General features: G+C 35.8%; 1 protein-coding gene across 12 annotated transcripts in view; it reads left to right on the forward strand.

The window, feature by feature from the left end:
* Positions 1–386: 386 nt before the first annotated feature.
* Positions 387–14,436, forward strand: part of ZBTB20 (zinc finger and BTB domain containing 20) — a 758,440-nt gene continuing 744,390 nt past the window's right edge. For 9 of the 12 annotated variants that reach the window (XM_064495051.1, XM_064495110.1, XM_031451736.2 and 6 more), the window contains exons 1-2: positions 387–450; positions 2,478–2,572. The gene's annotated coding sequence lies outside the window, so the exon portion shown is untranslated. The other 3 variants (XM_031451685.2, XM_064495046.1, XM_031451576.2) reach the window with 3 other exon arrangements.

The raw sequence follows: 14,436 nt of genomic DNA on the forward strand, positions 1-14,436 counted from the left end.
CCTCTCGGATCACTGAACAACGAGATATGACTGACCTCTTCAGAGTGGGCGAAGGTGCGGCAGTCGGGGTGGGGAAATGGGAAGACTGTTGACCAATCGCCTGTTAACCATTCTGTGAGCGAAGTTTCCGTGTCCCAATGGGTGTCTGCGATAGCGGATTGGGCCTCTTCTAGCCCAATAGTAGGTGGCAGAGATGAGGGAAGAGGCAGATGGGGGCGGGGACAGGTAAGGGGAGGAGGAAGAGTGTGTTTTGTTTATGGGCGGCAACCTCACGAGGGGCGTCCCCTTCTTATTGGCTCACTGAAGCCAAGAGTGGCATGAAAGCAACCCAATAGCAGGAAAATACAGAGGGTTCGCGGCGTGAGGCGCCCAATGTGGGCCTTCTGCCGAAAAAGTAGGGGCGGGGGGAAGTTTAGGAGTTGAGGAAAGAAGATTAAAGAGCGCGAGGAGGTAACGCCAAAAACTCTAATTTGTTGTGGGGCGGGCGGGAAGGAGGGGTGTGTGCGTGCCGTGGGGGACGGGGCGTCTGCGAGGCACTTCGAGTGGGGGGCGGCGGGACTGGAAAGGAGGGGCGCGGGGTGCGGTTGGGGAAGCGAATTAGAATGGTGAGCCCGCGGGCCGTTGGCAGGCAGAGCGCGCGCCCCCTTCACCTGGCGCCCCGCCTCGCGCCCCCTCCCCCCGGGCGCCCCTCCTCACGCTGGCGGCGGCGGCTGCGGCAGCAGCATCGCCCGACCCGGCGCAGAGGAAGGGAGCGCGGGAGGGTCTCGGATCCCGGATCCCGGGAGCGGGCGGGGCGTCCCGCAGCTGGAAACGTGTCTTCTGCCTTCTTCTCTCTACTCCCCGCACCTGGAGCTGCCGCTTCCAAGAAGAGGAGCTGAGGGGGACTAGCCGGGGCTCAGGAGCTGCTAGAGGCGCCCGCTTGTCGTCCGCCCCCTCCCTCCTCGCCCTCCCCTGCTTGCCATTGCTCTGGCGGTCTCGGGAGCGTCTTCAGAGAACTGGGGGGCGGGAGGGGGGTCCTGGCCCCAGAGCCGCTGGACGCCCCTCCAGACGCCGGAGCTACCGGCCGCCGCCTGCTTCGCTGCTACGACTGTAGAGGAGGGGGCTTGGGAAGGGAAGACACGCCTTTCCTTCTTTCTCTCCTCCTTTGGGCCCCTTTGGAAACATTAAAAAATGTTTACGCTTTTTGATAGCTGAGAGAAAATGGTTGGAAGCTTTTTGAAAGTTTAAAAGAAATGCGCTCTCTTTTAATGCGTTACTGTCCGTGTGGCTTTCTGGTTTTCTCCCACCACCCACCCTGCACCACCACCACCACCACCAACCCTTCCGAAGCTGTTACCCTTTTTAAGGATGCTGAAGAGGCAGGAGGCAGGAATTTTCTAAAAGTTATATTGATAAACACACTTGCACAAACATATGCTAGGCACACGCATAAACTATAAACATAGCGAAAAACACAATATGGCGTACAGCTACACTACCTAGCACGGTAATCCGCTGATCTCTTCACAGTGAACTCAGTTGAATGGGGTCAGGAGCAGGGTGACAGTTCGCCAGTAAAAATCTGAATGAAACAGGAAGTAATTTGGAAGCACCCTGTTGGTTAAATACTGTCCTAAGAATCAGCGCTGGCCCAAGCTAAACTGAATTTGTTTATCTTCTAGACATGTGAAAATTGTCTTAATTATTTCTTAGAATTGAAAGTACCAAAATGTTAAATGTCTTCTCACTGTATGGTCATATGTTAATTTCAGCTAATAAAATTAACAGACACCACTGATTACCCCAGTGTTTTCAAGCAAACTCTCTTCTAAAGTTATATTGTTAACTTGGTGTTGAAAGTTTTAAAACATAAATTATAATGACCGTTTTCTAAATAAGATTTCTAGCTTTACGCATTAAATTTAAATAAGCAGTTATCAGCAAATTCATAAATGGTTTACTTTCCTACCTGTTGCTCCTAATCCCATGTACCCTTTGCCATCACTTGGGAATGGTTAAAATATGCTTTTCCACACAACCACACCCTTAGATATGGATTTGACTAGTTCAATTTTGGCTACATTCTTTATTTCTGCTTTAGATCTAGGTATTTCTATATTTCTAGGAAAAGAATGACAAAAATTTACATTGGTTTTTTTATGGCCTTGTTTGCCCTTTGTCCTTCTTAATCAGAATATATCAAAGCTGATGCACATAATAGTGCGTGGTAATACTGCTGTGCTCTCTTGGGAGTAGTCTCCTCAAGTTTTTAGAATGGTCCTTGAAAAATTGCTGATGTTACTCATTGTTAACCACTCAAGGTTTAATTCTTAAGATTTTTGGGTATGTGATTTCCTTTGAGCTAAATTTTGGAGGGCTTTTAGGCTTGAGAATACATGGTGCTCAAATAAACAGGTGAGGAGAAGTGAGCTTTCTAGAAATATAATTAGCTGCTCAGTGAGTCCAGCAGTTGGGTATTTTTGGTTTTGTGATTTCAGATCTCACAGACCATTGGAATAAAGGCCTTTTGCACATGAAGATCAGGTGACAAGTTAACTGGCTACCAGCCTCCAAAGCAATACGCCCTTTCATGGTGAGGTCCTGATTTTAACAGACTAAGAAAAGAAATTTGTCTAAAAATTGTCAAATTTTAATCCATTATTTTGGAAGAAGTCTTTATGCTTACCTGTCTAGTTCATTTAAGATGTCAGTATTTTAAGGTTACTACCACACCAAGATATATTTTAATGTGTACTAAGGACTAGCTATGGAAAGACAGTATTGAGTTTAAATGGAATACTAGAGGAAGGAACAACTTACATGTGAGGGTTATAATTTTGGTGTGTTGGAGGTGGGGGGTAAGGGGATGGTTGTTCAGAACTACTAGTTGATTTGATGCCAGTTTTGCAGTTTCCTAAGTAGTTAGGTGAGAAAGTTTTTGAAATCCACAAATACCCTACTACTCTTGCTATCAAATTAGTATGAAAATGACTTCTTGGTATAGGAATAAAATCTAAGGAAAAAACATTTTAAGTGAATTATTTTTATCTAAGTAGTCAGTCTTCAGAAGACTTTCTAACCAAATTGAAATTCCTGAAAAAAAGGCTACACTGAATAATTAGGTCATTATAGAAGAGCAATAAAAGATAAAACTAAATTCCTGTAAAGGATCTAAAATTTATAAACAAATTACAAGTTATTATGAATATTTTAGAGTAACTAGTAAGGAGAGTCTTCAAAACATTTGGAATACAGAAGTAGAGCTTGATGGGCTCTGATTTATTCTCTGAAATCTTTTTTTCCCCTGAAGTGGATATTTAAATTCATTAAATTGTTCTAGACACTTGGGTTGTAAAAGTGAACAAGAGAGAAAATTACCTGCCCAGGTAGAGTTTACATTCTAATGTCACATACACCTCATGTACTTCATATTGTTAGGAGAAGATATTTTTTGGATGAAATTTTAAAATGTAGCTGTTTTCTCATTTTGGGAAATATGATTTGAAAAAGCTTACAGAAATTTGAAGGGCAGGGAGGTATTTACCAATTGTCAATGATGAGAAAGGAAGAGCTTACTTTATTTTTTATTTGTACCCTTTGTTACTGCCATGAAACATTCCCTATACATTTCAGTAGGTCTTATCAACAGATAGGGGTTTCTTTCTTTTTTTTTTTTTGTTCATAATTTTAAGCATGCCTTTGAAATAACTAAAGTGTTACTTCATATTAAAAAGAAATCTATGTCTTGGGATTTACTACAAATTCCTATAGAGCTTTTTCTTATTAGCAAATTGTGGTAAAACATAAGCTAGACTATCTTAATTTTTTTTTTTCAATTAGAATTTGTTTTAGGAATATATCTGGAAAATGAAGTGCCTAAATTTTTGTCAGTTGTGGCTTTATCAAGAGAAGATGGAAATTTTTAATTAATTTATAGGTGACATTAAAGAGAGAAAAAGAGAAAGGCCTACAAAAAAATGCTTTGTTATTTAAACCTTTCTTTCAAATTACAAAAGCATTTGATTGGCACGTCTCTGATTTAATAGACCATTTGTAATGCAAGAGGAACATTACAGAAGAGTTTAGCATTACTTTAATCATTTAGTCTGTAGGTGTAAAAATCCTTGGTTTCTGATAGAAAGAGACTTGGTGCCTGGTTGAGGGAGTTATGATTTAATGCTGAGTTTTTTGCTTCAAGTAGGGGGTGTCTCACCTTTCCAAAGCCTAGTTTATAGTTCTCAAATAAGTTCAGATTTTCCTTATTTTTCTCTATCACAGTTTTATTTTGTTAGTCAAATACAAGTTCAGTTCTGATAACTTTTTTTTTACATACAATCCTCCTACCTCCAGTCCTCCCCATCCCCTGTTGTCAAGGGCTTGAATTTCTATACCTACATTAGATCTCTATTTATGCTAATTTGTAGCATAATCACCTCTTCCAGAAAGGGTACATATTAATGCCCTTTAGAGAACATTGTGGTTGCCTGTGGCTATTTCAACACAGACCTGGCAGCGTCTGAAAGCTATAAATAGGAAAATTTAGGACGAAAAGCAGAGACTGTAACTAATGGAATAAATTGTTTTAGCTGAAATCTGTTTTAAAAAAGCAAAGTGGAAGAATTGTTATTAGAATGTTAAAAAATTAAGAACTCCTAATTTTAGTAAGGGTGGTTGATCAATGTGTGTCTGTGTGCGTGTAAGTATATATTTATGTATGATCAGATTTTGAATAAAGACATGTTCCAGTGCTGGATAAATAATTTCAGTCCTGCCTTGTGTTCCTTGATATGGAAGGCATTCAGAGTGCCCAGATGATTTTGTGTAACATGCTTTGTTAGTTACTAAAACTTTTCTCCGAGAAGCATAGAAACACAAGCTAATTAAGTCTTTGTAAATTGTGTAATAATTTTGTATTGACAGTTATTTTGGAAGTTTTTTTTTTTTAAAGCATGATTACTAAGCAGCACGTAAAATGAATGAAATCTAAAGTGAGGAGTTGTTAGAACCCTGGACCCACATAATAAGACAGTTGAGAGCTTCAAAAACAGATATTCATAAGTAAAAGATAAAATCTTGGCATCTGTCAAATTTCTAAAGTAATAAAATAATGACCAATCTAATAATATCCACATTTTTAAGGTAAGTGTAAGTATGTGTACAGTGCATTTTAAGTCAAAATTTGGGGTGTTATTGGCTAGACACAGTCGTTTCTTTGCCAGAGATACTAGGCTGTGTGAAGGCTAACCATCTGTCAAGTGATAGAGACAAAGAAAGGTTTAATATACTAGCCTAAAATTTCCACAAACTTGTTTTGAATTGTATTGTCATTTTGTTTTGGCCTTCAGATTCTGTGTTGAATATTCACTGGGTCAGTCACCCCACTTTGTTTTATGAACAAACTATTCAAGGTCTAGATAAGGTTATTGTCACAGCTGATGTGATCTAGAGGCAAGATAAAATATGTTTTGATTTTGCTTTCATGTAATGATCAAAAACTCACAAGTGGGCCACCCATTAGCAGTTATACTAGTGACTTCAAGCATGCTTATTTTCACCCACCCATTCTGAATTTTGGGTATCTTAATTTTTTGGGTTTATATATTCAAGTCTCGTATTTCAAACCCATTCCTGAGCTATTTGGGGGGAGTGGGGGGAAGTAGCAATAGGAATCCAGATTGCCTGTTTTAGGTACAATATGGTGTGATGTGAAATTGAAACAGCAGATTGGTGAGAAACTTTACTTTCAAACAAATATAAACTAGTTTGTTCAGTGAAGTCATACACAAAACAGTAGTCTCTATTGACAGGGCAACATTCTTTTTGTCTGGTAACTTCCACATCATTAAGTCATTGAGGTTCTTTGGGCCAGCAGTCTGTTTCTAAGGCATCATATAAGAAAAAGAAGCCCTAATATTGCTGATTGTAATGATATACTTAGATATGGCAGGCCGAGGAATTATTTGTAGCAGTGCTAATTATATCAATAAAAATAGCAATATTAATACTGTGAGTGTCAAAATCCATTCTTGACAGTATGAGGTAAACAGAACTATAGTCAAACAAAGCAGCCAGCCTGTCTCTACTGTCAGCTCATGAATATGCACCTCAGGAAAAATATACACAGTTTAGAGAATTAGGAATACTGATTTAATCTCTTTTCAATTACTTTTGACCTTTTTTTTTTAGATTTAAACAATTATTTTAAATTTAAACAATATTAAAAAGACTCGAATTTTTAGTTTTGAAATTACTGGCAACCATTTTCTTACTGACTGTCATTAATAAGTTTGTAGAGACTTACTTATTTATATATGGTTAAGTGCTTTATAAATTATCAGAAATTCATTTTCTTTGCACCCCTGTTTGGGATATATAACCATCACAAAAGAAAGCTGGGGGACCACTAACAATTTACAAAACAAACCCAACCCCAACAATACCATACATGTACACAGCAATAAATCTCCGGCTTCTTTTTGGATTTAAAAAATAAGCCTTTTCCATGGTTTTTTTTTTTTTTTTTCAAGAAAAAGCATAAATTTTCTTTGTGATTTTTATTATTTCTAGCCAGTTTTTATGTTATTTTCAACTTATTTTCCTAGGAATATAAAATCCAGTAAGTAGAAGTCATTAAATGCAGTGTTTTTTAACTCGAAGAGACAGCATCTAACTTATTAACCAATCCCTCATATTAGATTTAACTCTCATTTTAGTGCACATTGTCAAAAATTTCAGATGTAGAGTTTGGAGAGATTGTTACAGGCCTAGTGCTATCACTGATGAGTTGTATGACCTTGGGCATGTCACATAATCTGTTTGGATCTCTACCTTAGCTTCTTCATCTTCAGGGTCCCTTCCATCTCTAATAATATGGGTATGTTACTTTTGATGCTTGAATCTTTATTTTAGCTTCAGGTAGTGTGACTGGATGTGATGTGTAGGGGAGTATCAGGAAAGAGTATATGTAAGATACTTGATTTTGCTTTTTACTTTTAGTCTTTGATAAAAGTTTTATTTTAATGATCCTTGCATTCAAACATAGCATAGCAGTACAAGTATAGATCCACAATATTAAGTGCTGATAATCTTTTATAGTTGGTAATTATAATAAGTTTATTAGTTTATGCAACTTTTTCACCAGTTCCCCTTCACTTATATAGACATATCAGTAATAGCATTTATGAACGTGATTCTATGCATAAAGTTGCTTAACTGGAGAAAGCAGTTAATAACAGAATGAGTTAACTCAGAGTTGTTTTCTAATTCTATAAGATAGCTAGATAGATTTCTTTGAAGAAAAAAGGCAAACTTGGTTTTTGTGCTTCTTTGAGCAAAAAATAAATATACTTTTGAGTAATCAGGAGCCATCTCCATATAGATCTTATAAAGTTGGTTAATTTTAATTAGTGCGTTTGATTTTTGATTCTACATTACACCCATCTGAGGATAGATTTACACAGCAGGAATGATACAGGAGACAAAGTTGACTCTATTTTGTTGAAGAATAGTGAGGAGAATCTGTGCTAGAAAACACTTTGCAAATACAGTATTGTCATATGTAGAAACAAAATATATACAATTTGTGTGTACCTACTTGTAGGTATTTATTTAATGATAACCTCAAAGCTTTCATTTAAAGTTTCACTCTCAGTTTCTTTTTAATTGACCCACATTCCTTTTGCTAGTATGAATGGTAGTGAGAGGCTCGAAACCATCAAACCCTTTACCTGTTCCCAAATAGAAACAGCTATCTGGAGACACCTGTATAATCCTTTGTTCCTCCCCCTTCCCTACACCTATCCATAGCTCCAGATGTTCCTGATACTGCTTATAGCATTTTATGAATGTATATTCATAGACAGAATATACAACAAACTCTCCAATACATTAGGTAACGCTAAGCTATTCTGGCCTACCAAACATAGCTAATCAGGAAAAATGGCAAGAAAAATTTTAGATCAACCATAGGACAAAAATGATGGTATGAGTACTTCAATGCATGCAAATAAGGGAAAAAGTATTATAACATATTTAGAAAGGAAGCTGATTTTAGACTATAAGTTCACTGAAACCTAGCACATGTACTGAGGAATTTACGTACACTTTTCTGTAAAGACATTGGTGCTAAAAAGACTAGCAAAATTATTGGTTGAAAGCATGGTGAAAAGAAAATAAAATACATTCTGTTCTTGTACCAAACAGTAATAAGAATAACAAGATTTATTGAGAGTACTCTGTACCAGACATTGGTTATATCTGCATTTTTTCAGTTAATTCCATAATCCTATGAGATAAGCACTTTTATTATGTCATTTTTAAAGACAAGTTAAGACTCAGAAAAGTTACGTAAGTTGTTCAAAGTCACACAGCTAGTATATATAACAGCTGGGAATTCAAACTCAAGTTCAACTCCAGGGAACCTATGCTCTTAATCACCACTTCATTGTACCTCTGTTCTGGGACCATTTTCGCTCAGTGCTTGTCCTGATTAGTAACGGTAATCTTATTTCAAGAAAGGCAAGAAAGGATTTGGAGGTGGTTCCAGAGAAGGGCACAGAGTGAAAGAGCTCTAAGTGGGAGAAACAGTTGCTATGGTAAAGTTTTCTTTTTGAAATTTAACTCTTTGGTCTAAAATTACAACTGTGGAGAGGGTATCTGTCTAAGAGGCTTTAACAGTGGATAGACTGGGTAACTGCTGCCTGATTTTGTTGGATGGACAACAGTGGATCTGGGTAGCAGATGTCAAAGCAGACAGAGGAAATCATGAGTAGGAGTAGGTCAAAGGAAGCACAAGTTATTGGGAGAACTGGGAAGGTAGAGGTCAGAAAGGAGACCTAAATCTAACAGGTTGAGTAACTAAGAACCGGGATCATAGGAAAAATGGGTGTGGCAGAACAGAAACAGAGTATATTCAAAACTTTGGAAAATCCTGCTCACTTTGGAAGGCCCACACATTTTTTGTTTGTTGTTTGCACCCTTACATTGTATGTTTCAGAAATCAATAGCTGGCTTAAATAGGGGTCACCTAGAGCCCGAGATACAAAGACTGCTATGGTTTTGGCACAAAAAAACACGATTGTTAATACTAATTTAGGATTAGGCCGTATGTTTAGATGCATTACAAAGAATTGCTATTTAGTACAAAAACCTATGTGGTAAACCTGATAACAGCTTTCATTTATCAAGTACCTACTGTGTGCCGCTCCATTCTGAAATTGTTCCTGGTGGGCACTTATAGTACTGTATAAGTTACTCTCTGCTGTCCAGTTTTCAAATATGAGAAAACACAGTTAGCTTTTCTGAGAATTTGATGGGTAAAACAAATTATATCTTAATTTTATTTCATTTCATGTTGTAATTTAGCTTTTGATCTCCTCCTCCCCATGCTCATGGAACCAGGCTCCACCAGGCTTAAGGTGGAATAGAGTCTAAACTTCTCGTGTTACTGTAACTTTTCCTTCAGTTGTCACCAAAGTGAAAGAAAGATTCAATTTTATTTGATAGGATAAATGCCTTTCTATCAGAGTAATAGATTCAAATAAGCAGCCCAGGTAAAGTCAGTATACATGAGTTTAGGTTATATTAACGGTAGCCAGCATGAGTTGATGAAAAGGGAATTATATAAACTTTTAAAGTGAGTTTTTGTTATTTTAAATAATTTTAATGACATCAAACCAAGTACAAACAGATATGTATGCCATGTATGCATACTCATACCCTTTTTCTACTAGGTACTAGAGACCTCAAAAGTTTTTAAGACATAATATTGAGCTATTAGAGAGTTGGATCATCTGAATGGAGTCAAAGAATAATGGAAGAGCTATACCTCACTTATGTGTCTTCAGTTTCCCTTATGACAATATTTCTGATATTTCCTTCAGACTGTTTCTAGTGCATTAGGAAATATATATAGTACAATAATCATTTCGTATGTTTCAAATGGATACATCACTAATACAATATACTCCAAAGTTAGGAAGATGATCATCATTCAGTTTATGCATGACACCTTTCCTCTTCAGGTTTATTGTTGTCACTAATCTTTTATTCTTGTTCTTTTGACATCTTGTGATACCTAGTCCTTTTAACAGCTATGTTGTTTATATCTCACTTTCCTTTTACATATTTGACCCTTAGATAAAATACCTTTGAAAATTCATTCTCTCAATAATCTTTCTTGTTCTGGCAAAGGGTTGAGAACAAGGAAATATGTTGAAGGGGTGATTTGAGCTTAAAAGCAGTATGGAGAAAAATGAACAGGATTCCAGGCCTTTCTGATTCAGGTATTGTACATTATTGTCTCAACAGTTGTTATAAAGTGAATTGCCAGAGTGTATAAAAGCCAAAAATAAATGGCTGCTATTTTTCTGTAATTTTTTGTTATGCCTACCTTTGTTCCTATCTATTATTTGTGTAATGATGAGTTTTATTATGCAAAAATGGGTGCATCTATTCTCTGACATTCATCATTCAAGAAAGGTAGCATTTAAAATTACGCCATACCCAACTGCAGATCCTTAAGGGCAGGTACCATATTTTATTAATCTTTAAAGCCTTAGTGCTTAGTATAGTACCTGGCAAATTGGAGGATTTGGTGTTGTTTAGATTAATTTGTAGCTGTCCTAGGAAGATTACTTTGATCCTTCTGTACTGGCTATCCATTCCTTATTTTCAGTTGATCGGTTCAAATTTAGCATTATTACAATTCTTATTACCTATTACAGGGTTTCTCTGTACTTTTCTAAGACCCAAACACTTCTGCACATGTTCATAATCTTTTATCCTGTTAGATACTTAATGAAAATCTGTCATGGCAGACGTTCCAATAAAAATTTATACTGACTATGATTCAGAAAAGAAATATATCAGATATCACCCATCAATGGTAAAGCAAATCTACTACAGTCAATTCAGGATATTGTGTTGAATAGAGTATACAGAATTATATTACCTAGTGATTCAAGGATGAAATCCAAATTTCATATCCTATATGATTCCTATCTGGATAGTAGAACAAACAGCCCAGAGTATTTTTTTTTTTGCACTTAATAGATTGTAGTAAGATTTTGAGCATTTCATATGAGCTTCCTAATTCTTGACAAAAAAAAATAGTTCATAAAATTTCACACAATTAAACAACAGAGCTTTAGTTTATTTTACCTTATTATCTAAATTGTTTAGAAGTCTAGTCTAGTGAAACACTTTAATGTTATGTGATGTTATAGCCTTATCTCTTCTAGAAAGCAAAAAGTATTTAGGCTTGAACAGTATAGAGGGTAGTGTCATGAAAACCACTGTGTAGATGCATGTGTGATTCCTATATAATAGATGATATGCTTTTTCATATTTATAAGGCTTGCTAGTTAGACAATGGGAAACTTACATGATTGGCCAAAGCTATAATTTGTCTTTCTACTGACGGAAACTATAGCAAATTGATTTGAAGTTGTTTCCAAAACAAAAGGTATTTATGTCCTAGAATAATTAACACTGGGATTGCATTAAAGCTTACTTTAAGAAATTAATAACTGCAGTATATTTTGGGATCTGTATTTAAGAGCATGAAGAGAACATATTGTCATTTTTATATATTCAAGAATGTGCTTTCTGAGAAAAGTATTGATCCTTGGAAATAATTATAATGAAGTCTCAGACAACCCCAGACCCACATACGTATTCTCCCTCAACATTTTTAAAATTAAGGATTCTGAAAACAGAGTGACCTATGTATGGCCATCTTCCTCTTCACTTCCAACTCCTGATTGTCTTTCTCAATCTTTCTGAATTTGCTGTTGAGATCTGTGAACAATTGCTGTGACATCTTTGGCAGAAAAATACTGCTTTGAAACTTTTCTGCCTTCAATTGGGCAAGTAGTTAGAGTATAGTACTGGAATTTAAGAATAAAGATCAGAAAATGATAGACATTGTAAAGGACAGCTTGGGCTTCAGAAGTCTGAACCACTATGGGAGAAGATTAGTATTTGCCCATTTTATATATCCAAGTCTCCCCAACTAGCTAGAAAGTCAAAGTAATTGAATGTTCTGGCTGGATTTTCTCTGTCCCTGAGGCTGAAAAGAAATAGAGAGATAGGACAACAGAGATCTGCCTCTTCATGCCTTTGCAGAGAATTGACAGACTTGTCTACATTGCTTTTCTCCAAGCAGTGTAGGCTCCACAGAATGTTGTACTCCAACAACCAGACCTGAGATCCAGTGAGTTATCGATGAAAAATAATCCATTTAAGGGAACCCAGTAGTGAGGGAGGGAGGAAGATTAGGTAGGAAAATTAGAGTACATTTTCCAAACAACTATACTATTGGCAAAAATATTTTTTTTAATTTATTGAATAAACTAAATTTTGAAAAAAATTAAGAGCACTTAAGGAAGGTCAAATACAGAACAAAAAAGAATTTCAGATACTAAGGCAAACATATCTCAATTGAATGACTCAGTGGAAAAATCAGAGGGGAACATGGTCACTGCTGAAATATGAATCAGTGAACTGAAAGACCAAGTGCAAGAAATACATCAAAGTTCATAAAACAAAAATAAAATATGATACAAATCTTGAATGAAAAGGATGAGTCTTAGAGAATAGATTAGAAATCAAAACGTGAATAATAGGAATTACAGAGGGAGAAATAAGAACAGATGGAGGAGAAGAATAATTCAATAATAGAGGATAGCTTTGAGATAAAGAAAGATCAGAGTCTGGATTGAAAAGGTTTATTGATTCATGCTCTTGATTGAAAGAAAAGATACACTTAGACATGTCTTGATAAAAGTTATGAACTCTCAAAATAAATTGAAATATAAGCTCCCTAGTAGAAATAACAAGTTTCTCTTATAAAAGGGAAAAATACCAAAGTATCATAGGACTTCATATTTGCAAGTTATGGAATCTAGAAGACAGTGGAATGACATCTACATACTCCAAAGGGAAATGACAACAGTTCAAAAACTTCAGTGCCCAGAAAGTTGTCATTTTCTAGTCATGGTGAAATAATACATTTAAGGGAAACCAAGAATGCGGAATGTATAATTATTACAACCTATCTGAGAAAGTGCCTAAGAATAGATGATAAGCAAACAGATGAACTAGGACAAAGATTTCAAGATGAAAAGGAAAGGAAATAGTGGTGAATTATGAACATTTATATATAATTGTGTATGTGTTGTATGTAATTTCATTTAAGAGCTAAAGGTAGATGGCTAGGAATTGTGTAATAAAATTTCACAATTCCAGGCTTTTGAAATAAAAGAGTAATATTTATGTAAATAAAATTTTAATATATTAAATTATCTCATCAAAACTTAGTTGGCAGAGGGGATAGACAGGAGGAATGTAAAAGAGAAGGGAAATGAGTGATGGGAGATAAGAGGAAAGAAGGAAGAGAAGAGGGAGAAAAGTGAATGTATCCTAAAGATTTCATTTATTTAGGAGAAAGGTGAGGGATAGAACCTCTTAGTGGGGGAAAAATTGTCTTACGTATGTAGAAATACACATCTGTTCTTTAGCGTAGGGAAAGTTAGGGCTTATGCAATAGAACATCATGTAGAACTTGCATAGTAGCAAGGAGAAGATAGAATGCAGAGCCTCTTGATCAAATAAAAAATGGAAAAGGAAAACAAGGAAACAATTATGGAAAATAATTGTAAGTTATTAGAAGATATAAAATTAAGCACATCAATTATTACGTTTAATGTGGTGGACTAAATTATCTCATTAAAAACAGATGTCAGATTGAATTTAAAAACATAAGCCACTCAAATTATAAGAGGAACACCTATGTCAAAATGGTAAAGAAAGGTTGTTTGTAAAATGATGGACATAAACTACATCAGGCAAATGCAAATGAAAGGAAAATAGAAAAGCATGAGTGACAGCATTGATATCAAAAGGGGGCTCTGTATTGATAAAAGGCACAGTTTATGAAGAAAACCACATAAATCTGTATAAAGCAGTTTTATTTATAGTAGGTAAGTATGTAAAATAAAAACTATCAGAAAGGCCTAGGCAGCTCTGTTTAATACATACAATGACTAAGAGAAATGGGATAATGTAGTTCAAAAACTTAATATATTTGTAGAATTTGTTACTTAAAGATTTTTTAAACTTCTCTGTGCTTGGCCGCAAAGGAAACTTTATACATTTTAGAAAGCAGAGATTTACAAGCACAATCTCTAATTATAAGCTAGTGTAACTAGAATTTTAAAAATTTTTCTAAAAGGTGACAAAAAATTATTAACTACTTAGAAATTAAAGAAAACATTCCTAGATAACTCTTGGATAAAGAGGAAGTCACTTGGAAAACATTGGAAATATTGAAAAGAATATTTTATGCAGAAATCTGTTGAAAACAGCTAAAGGGGTTGTCAGAGGAAAGTTGATAGTCTTAATGCCTTCATTATTAAGAAAGATGGAAAATAAAAGGATAGTCTAGTAATTTTAAGA

The sequence above is a fragment of the Camelus dromedarius genome, chromosome 2 (genome assembly GCF_036321535.1).
Source record: "Camelus dromedarius isolate mCamDro1 chromosome 2, mCamDro1.pat, whole genome shotgun sequence".
In the NCBI taxonomy this organism is placed as follows: Eukaryota; Metazoa; Chordata; class Mammalia; order Artiodactyla; family Camelidae; genus Camelus; species Camelus dromedarius.